The sequence below is a fragment of the Tubulanus polymorphus genome, chromosome 9, assembly GCF_964204645.1.
Source record: "Tubulanus polymorphus chromosome 9, tnTubPoly1.2, whole genome shotgun sequence".
Classification (NCBI taxonomy): Eukaryota; Metazoa; Nemertea; class Palaeonemertea; order Tubulaniformes; family Tubulanidae; genus Tubulanus; species Tubulanus polymorphus.
Genome location: NC_134033.1, coordinates 3,865,604 through 3,875,161, shown reverse-complemented (window position 1 = coordinate 3,875,161; position 9,558 = coordinate 3,865,604).

Below are 9,558 nucleotides of genomic sequence, written 5' to 3'. Positions count from 1 at the left end.
CCTGGCTTATTGGGCACAATCATTTCAATTGCTTCTCAGCCTGGTGCAGCTGATTCTCGGCGCAGGTGTGAGGTTTTAAGCTCTTGTAGAACGCTCGATGACCTTACGCTCGAGTTACACAAATCAGGATACACAATATATCGTGCAGCTGCATATCTCCGTCTTCAACCACGGTCAAGTGTAACATCTGAAGGGGAGCGCCATGTGGAGACTGTGCCTGTAAAATTGGCGAAAGCGCAGGGCAACGAACCTAAAAAACATGTTGCAGCAAACTTTTCCTGGACTTTCATTAACCATATTCGGGAAGCCTGTGCAATGATGGGGCCTAATTCAGCTACATGGCTTAGCATGGATGACAAGGCGAGGGTACCTACAGGAATTACCGCTGCCAATAAAAAAGGGCCCTGTTAATGTCCATGGAATATCGGGTTTGCCTACCAGACCACGATTTTGTAGTCGCGGAGAAACATAAATTGATACCATCGGTATATGCAGGGTGTACCATAGCCCCAAATTTGCAAGACAAAAATGCTGTAACATATTCTGGTCCAACTTACATTGCGATCCGTAGTGGAAAACATGACAGCTCCTCTGCATATACCCATGGTTTTGATTTGAAAACAGTGATCAAATCTAATGAATTCAAATCTACTATTATCAATTCAGATGGGCAATTGAAACCAATATTTGTCATTTCGTGCGATGGTGGGCCGGATGAAAATCCACGTTTTCCCAAAGCCCTTCTTTTAGCTGTGGGCAGATTTATTGAGTACAATTTAGATGTTTACGTGGTTGCTACATATGCATCTGGCCGCTCAGCCTACAATCCCGTTGAACGTCGAATGGCTTGTCTATCCAAAGAACTATCGGGTCTGGTTCTACCACATGATCATTATGGCTCACATTTGAACAATGGTAAAACATAGACGAACACCTTGAAAAAGCCAATTTCAAAAAGCTGGTACCACGTTGGGCGAGGTTTGGTCAAAATTGGTGATTGACAAGCACCCTGTGACGGCAGAGTACATAAACCCTGGTACTGGTACACTAGATATTGATCCCCTAGCTCTATCTCAAGATTGGCTTGTAAAACACATGCGTGTAAGCCAGTACATGTTACAAATTGTAAAATGTCAAAACCCCGAATGTTGTGTCTGGCGCACTAACTGGCTGGATGTAATGCCCACTCGCTTCTTCCCACCTCCCTACCCCATGGTCCAGGTGAATTCCGGGATAGAAGTCCCTAATCCTGAGGATATTACTGTCAGCAACAAAATGAATTTTGCGAATTAGTGGCAACGTAATGCAATCAAGGTCAATCCCGAGTCGGCAGAAAAGTACATAGAAAAGGGTTGGGAAATTCCATACGACTTGTATTGCCCGGCAGCCAAAAATCTACAGGACCGCATTTGCCAGAAATGTGGTGTTTATTTCCCGAGTCATGCAGCCGTTAATCGGCATAAGGTAATTCACAGGATAGAGCCTCCCTTAGTTGAAAACAATGACGAGGAGTCCCCGGATGACGATATCCCTCTAGAACGTATCGATGACGATGAGCCTTAATCAGGAGAGGATCATCCGGATTCAGGAGATACTTCAGAAGTTAAGAGACAGACACTGATGTCCGTGTCTACCGAAATGTATCTGATGCATTACAGAACCAATGGACCCTATACAACTGAAAAAAATAGGCCATAAATTGTTTTAAACCAATAGTTTATTATCTCAGTACAGTTACACATTCTTTATAGAGCGACGCAACGCGGTACTGGGAATTTCCCGCCTACGATACCGGGTACATGCATAAAAGTGTTTAACGTTTATTTGAATAAATGTTCTACCTTTTCTTTCTACAATCATGTCTTAAGTTTATTCGCTGATAAAGAAACGTTGCAAAGATCGATGTCTTACGTTTTGGAGTAAACTGCAGTGATTCATAATATCTAACGTACTCCAATGATTTTTTAATTTTTCACGTACGTAAGGTAGGAGCACAAAACAGATTCGTACGTCATGCGTACAAAAGGAAGGACCACTAAATTTCTGCCATTTTCATGCGTACGTACTTTATGGACGGCCCCTAGGGTTTCATTCAAAATCAAGAAAATAAAAATCCATGACATGACCAAATTCTACCCTGGTTCCTGGGACCTCCCCTTTAACATTTCTATCTCAGAAATTATTGAAATACAACAGCAATTACGCCTATCACCATGTATTAGGACAACAGTAACCATGGAAACGTATATATGAAAATAAAATCACACATTCTAAACAGAGAGAAGAGGCGAATTATCCAAATATTAAGGAGTACTAATTAAACAAGTCCAAATCCAGCAATCGTAAAGCAGATTTACTATTTATGTTTTCTTTGTTCTTACACAACATTGATTATACAGTCAACCCTCGCTATAACACCCACATTGGTACTTAACGCTTTTGGCGGTATAGACAGTATGGTGTTATATCGGGGATGATTTTCATGTATTTAATTAAAAATATCCGAGAGAAAAACATGGCCTTAAGCAGGGGTGCCGCCTAATCGGAGGGCGGTATATTGGGGGTTGACTGTAATCAGCTTATACATGAAATTCGACAGCTTCCATATTGTGAAGATCTCTAGCAAACAATGCTGCATCAATTCCAATTGATGCCGCAGTTCCTCCGCCTGGAGTTGTTGCCGCCCCATCAACAGATGAACATGATAACAGAACTACATCGAGAATAGCTCCTGAAAATGAAAATCAAGGTTTATCAAAACAAGATTTAGAATATAAAGAATTTATACATAAATTCCAACCTGCATTTGAAAGATCTGGATATAATATGAATAACAGAGGCGCCAGACTTTTAGTAAAAGATTTAAAACTTTTTAAAGGTAAATATTATTATCATTTGGATGGTGATTATTATATTGATATCACTGATCAAAGAGCAAGACTAAATAAAATATTAGCGGAATCAACTTTGCTTAAGTTAAAACCAGATAAAATTAAGTAATAGTAATGAAATAACTGATGTTACACAAGAAGAAAGAAAGGATAATATAAGAGTATTTAGTCAAAAAATTGATGACTTATTTAAAATAATCGATGATAATCAAGAAACAGAAACAACTTCCGAACAAAATATAACTTCCAAAACTAGTAAACTTAAATCAAATAAAGTTCCAATTGAAAAACTTTTACCGAATAAATTAATTGATGCAACAGATCAAGAATTAGAAGATTTAGATATATTTTCTGATAAAGCAATTAGAGAAATTATTAGTATAAGACTTGCATCTGATAAAATTGCGCATGATAAAAGTATAAGAGATTTTAAAATTAGAACTTTAGAAAAAGAATTAACTGATAAAAATAAAGAAATAGAACAATTAAAATTAGATAGAGATAATAAAGTTATTGAAGAAATCGAATTCAAAAAAAGAAATGCATATTTAGAAAAAGAAATTTATAATTTAAAAGATAATTTAGAAGTACTGAAAGGTGAAAGAGATATATTATTAAAAGAATATGGTAGTAAATTTAAAAGATTAAAATATGTTTTTAAAGATTTGTTGATAAAACCAGATTCTAAAATATTATTGAAAGATTGAATAAAATTATTATTCCAGTTTGAAGGAATAACAATTCTTTCAATTCTAACAGCTGTAACTATGTTGTTTACAACAATTGGTTTAGCTATATGAAATGCTTTGAAATCTACTCCTACTCCCAATAAACCGCATAAACCTCCAGATAATAATTCTATACAAGCTAAAGTTAAGGATGGTTTAAAGAAATTAGCAAAATATTTATGAGAACTATCTAAAAAATCTGCTGCAGCATTACCCGGAATTATTGCATCAATTGTTGGTTTTATATAAAAAAACAGGAAACATTATTAACTTTGCTGCTGAACATATTATTTTATTTTTAATTACAGTTGTAAGTGCTATTATTTTTGGGCTAGTAAACATGATAAAAAATAAATAATTAATTTTTTTGTTAAATAAATAAATGAGTGGGAGTTATATCAATCCTTCTAAGAATCATAGAATATCTAATGCTATTAAATCAGAAAGATCACATCATATAATTACTCATAACCCTTCTAATATTAATCCCGATGAAACTTTATATGTTAGAATTCCGAGATTAACACAAAATACTTTTTATGTTCCAAATAGTATTTATTTATCAGCCGATATAAAAGTAATCGGTAATAATAATAATAATGTTGTTGATAATGTTGGAAGGTATTTGATTAAAAAGTTAACAATAAAGATTGGTCCAGAAACATTAGATGATTATAATTTATTTATGCATTATAAAGATTTATGGTTAACTAAAGAAAATAGAAATAATATGATATTTCAAGGAATCCAATCAGAAAACCAAAATAAATTAAGATCAGAAGCGCATAATGCAATATTAACTAATGCTGTAGATAAATTGATAAAAAGTATATATGGAAGCAAATATAAAATTCCATTAGACTTTGAATTGATAAATAACAATGCACCTTTATATAAATATGCAATTCAAGAAGATGTTATATTCGAAATAACATTTGCTCCTGTAAATGAAATTGTAATATCTAGCGTTAATAAAGATAGGAGTTATAAATTATCGAATATATGTTTAGAATATGATACAGTAACTGATGAAAATATTTCAAGTATAATTCAAACTCAATACAATCAAGGATTTTCATTATTATATGATTTTAAAACTTTAAGATTCCTGAATCCTCCAAACAACCAAGATCGATCCGCAAAGAGACACGTTAGTTTACGAGTATGATGATGATTCCAGTTTATTGACGATAGTGAAAGTGTCGAATCGAGAGTCAGATCGAGAGTGACCCCGAAACCATATTACAAATCCATTTTATACATTTCAATGAAAGTATAAACAAATACTGTGTAGTCATGGAGTTGGTCAACGACTGCCTGATCATGCTAATCGCGCATAATCTGTTTGACCATCTCCATGACTATAATACTAAGACTATAAGAAGCTTAACAAATATATAGTAAATACGGCTTATGCCTAACATAGCCCTCCCCTTTCTTAAAAGTTCGACTCGAACTTACAAATAAAAAAATTACATTAAAATGAAAGCATTATACAAGTTTTATAGTTGAGGAAAGGGTGGTTAAAAAAAGAATTTTAAATACAAAAAAAAAAACAATTTACATAAACAAAAAAAGGTAATAATATAAAATACATATGTAGATAAAGATAACGAATATGCCAAATATAAAAGAAACTGAGTACCCAAAGACGGATGAAGTAAATTAACGAAATAAGTAAATTACAATTATCATAGATTATCAACAAATAGAATAATGCATAAATAAAATATAACCCAGTATAACTGATACCAAATGCCTTTCAACGATTCCTATACTCTCGCCGTTCACGTCCATAACCTCTACATCCACTTACGGCTGGTGATCGATACTAGATTGAATATCCTTTATTAAATTAAAACTGAATTTTACCAATCATACACTATTAAAGTTACAATAACCGATTACGAGGAAACAAAAAAAATTATTAATGATACACAATAAGAAGAAAAATATGAAAATACAAAACGTATAATATGTAAGTTGAATATGGCGTGATTAAAAATAACTGAAACCGCGGTCACACCACTTGTATATCTCGTGTATTAATGTCGCGTATGTCTAATTGAACGTCCATTTTTGGTGTGGCCGTCAAGGACCGAAACGATAGCGCTTGTATCCAGGAAACGGGTATTTGTCGTGGGAGCTCCATTTCTAGATCCGATTCCACGTGAACGACGCGTAGACTTCCCCAGTTACAATCGATCTTCGGACGTGGGCAATAGACGACATTACTTATTTCGATTGGCGCAGTTTCTCCGACTAACTTATAACTATGGACACAACCAGGCAAGGTTTGTAATTTCACATGCACTTGTTGGTCCATATTTGATGCTCGTAAGACTATCTCGGTACCATGCGCGAATAATTTGATTTTGCAAAGCCTTTTTACCGTCACGACACATTTTGCTATGTCGCAAGCAACAGTTCTTATTACGAATAAAAATAATACAATTGAAAATGCAAGGATGAAATGATCGGTCTTAATTATCTCTATTAACAGATCGTGAGTAGATTTGTCCGAGCTGGGCGTTGTTGTGTAATTCAACGGAACAGTATATCGAAACAAAGAGCTAATGAATATATCGAGCCCGCGGATTGTGAGTAGCATTAAATTGCCTGATGAGGTTGGGGTCATCGATGTTTTCTTCTGGTTCCCAACTATCTTCTGACGGAGGAAAGCCCAGCCAGCGAATCAGATAGTATGTTTTCTTGGCATAACTCCTTTTTGCTAGTATTTTCTCCACGAGAAACTGATCTGGTTCCAGTGTTGCAGGTTTAGGATGATCTTTTATCAGTCTTGACTCAGGCCCTAAAAATTTCTTTAATTTACTGGCATGCTCAGACGATGACAAGAGTTTACCGTCCAATGTTTGTAACTTATACGTAACGGGTTTTAAATTTCCGGCTGGAATTTTATCATGTATAATGTACGGTCCCGTGTAGGGGTGCATTAACTTTTTAGATAGGCCGTTACGACTGATCTTAGGCTTATACAAATAAACTTTTTCGCCAATTTCAAAACTGATATCACGTGATTTCTTGTCATACTGGACTTTCATTTTATCCTGACTAGTAAGTTGGTTAGCAATGGCTTCTGTGTGGATTAATTGGAATTTTTGTTGTAAGGTCTGTAAATATTCTTCATGGCTGTGCGCTACGAGTTTAGAAGCTGGGAGTAAGAGGGCTGAATCGATAGGTAGGACTGGTTTACGGCCATAGAGCATCTGGAACGGCGAACTTTTTGTAGACATACTGGGGCTAACTCGATAGGAAAATAAAGCTGCCGGTATAAATTTGTCCCAGTCGGTCTGACGGACATTAGCCTGAAATGCTAGCCGAGTAACCAGTGTACCATTAAACTTTTCCACAAGACCATCACATTGGGGATGAAAACTGCTAGTATGGGTTTGAGATGTACCCATTTGTTTACAAACAGATTTAACCACTTCAGATAGAAAATTGGTGCCTCGGTCAGAATGCAAAACTCGTGGACATCCATGCCTGCAAAGAATCTCGTTAAATAGGAGATTTGCAACCTCTGGGGCTTCGATGGATTTCGTTGCGAAAGCTTCGGGCCAATGAGTTAGATAATCCATGAAAACGACGATATACTTTTGACCTGATGACGTCTCTGGAAGCGGACCGACACAATCAACCCCTAATCGGTCAAAAGGTCTTTCGGCGATGGGCATAGGGACGAGTGGTGGCTGCGTGGACCTAGTGGGAACCTTCTTGCTGTTGCACTCACTGCACGTTTCAATCCAATTGCATATATCCCGTGTCATTCCTAACCAGAAATATCGTTTTTGAATGACACCCAAGGTTTTCTTGAAACAATAATGACCACCAATTGATGAATCGTGACATGCAGTGAGTACATCCGGAATAAGGGTCTCAGGAAGGTACAGTTGAATAGCCTTTGGCTCCTTGGTCTTTTTGTGGTTCCACACATGATAGAGCAGCTTTCCATTGCCGACAAAATAATGGTCAGAATGGAGGGCGATATCTCGAGCCTCTTTCTCATCGATGGGGAGGGTTTTTGACTCGAGATACGATAACATTTTTCCCGCCCAATCATCTTTTTCTTGTTGTCTCCGAATATCCGTTACGTCGACAATCGGATCACAAATTGTACAGACCTCAGTGAAACTGCAATGATCAGAATCGGACAGTGCGTTACGACCCGGTTGTTTTAAGGAGACCTCGTTATATAATGATATGGTGCAAACAGAGTTGAAAGGACAGCGTGAAAGGGTGTCTGCATTGTTGTGGATTTTTCCTTTGCGGTATGTGACCGTAAAGTCCAGATCCTGTAATTCCAGAGCCCAACGCCCGATTCGACCAGGAGCATTTTTGTTACTCCTGAGCCATGAGAGGGCGTGGTGGTCTGTAATTATCTCGAAACGATTGCCATGTATATAGGGTCTGAATTTACGAATTCCTTGAACAATAGCGAGGCATTCTTTTTCTGTAGTTGAATAGTTCAACTCTGCTTTATTTAAAGGTCTGCCGTCAAAACATATGGGGTGTTCTTCGCCATCTATTGTTTGTGAAAGGACCATGCCAATTCCAGTATTACTTGCATCAGTATGTATAGAAAAAGGGATATCAAACCGGGGAAAAGCTAAAACTGGTTCCTTCATCAAGGCCTCTTTCAAGCGATTAAAAGCAGATACACACTCGAAATTGAAATCAAAAGGAACGTCCTTTTTCGTGAGCCGATATAAGGGCACGGCAATTTTGGCAAAATTATTTACAAAACGGCGATAGTATGTACAGATTCCCATAAATGTACGTAGCTCGGAGAGTGTCCGAGGAACAGGGTAATTATTAATAATAGCAGTTTTTGAGGGATCGGGCCTAATACCATCTGCAGATACAATATGACCTAGATATTTAACTGAGAATTGGGCGAATTTGCATTTTGAAATTTTGAGTTTCAATCCAGCTGCCCGCATTTTCCGAAAGATTGATTCAATGTCCAATAAATGTTGCTCAAATGTTGGAGAAAATATGATTACGTCATCTAAATAAATTAAACAAATTTCCCACTGTTGTGTCCGGAGCAGGGTTTCCATCAAACGCTGAAAAGTACTAGGGGCATTGCACAGACCGAAGCTTAACTTGTTAAATTCATATAGACCAGAATGAGTTACAAATGCCGTTTTGTCCTTAGAATTTTCATGCATCTCAATGTTCCAATATCCGGACATCAAATCGAGCGTAGTGAAATATTTTGCCTTTTTCTGGCCCAATGAATCCAAGGTATCATCGATCCTAGGGATAGGATAGGAATCCTTTACGGTTGCGTTGTTCAATTTTCTGTAATCAACGCAAAACCTATATGTACCGTCGGGTTTAGGAATCAAAACCGTTGGTGATGCCCATGCGCTATTGCTAGGCCTGATAATATTTGCTTCCAACATCTCTGATACTAATTCCTGCTCAATTTTCCTCATTGGAGGCGATTTACGATAAGGGCTGTGCTTTATTGGTGGATGGTTGTTGTTACGGATGAAACTCCAGGGCCGAAATACCCAATTCTTTTTCGGATCCAAGCTCCAGGGTCGAACTAAAACCCATAAAACTAACGACGACTCCAGACGTATAATATTACAAAGCACGTACATTTATTAAAGTACTGTGGCTGGGACTCTCTGTGGTCAGTCAACAGATATTTATATAGGTACAGTTTATAGGGGTAAGTCAAGTATAAAGTACACTGAATCATTCACACTTATAACAGACTGAAGTCAGTATACCGTATAAACACTATACATACCATAACTATTCAATAACTGGGTAACACAACTGGGTAACACCCTCACCCTTAAAAGATTCAGAGATGTATTTCTAGAAAAAATACATGTACATACATTCTACAAAATTCGACAAAAATACAAACAAACACATATTTAATCTTCAGATCATAACAA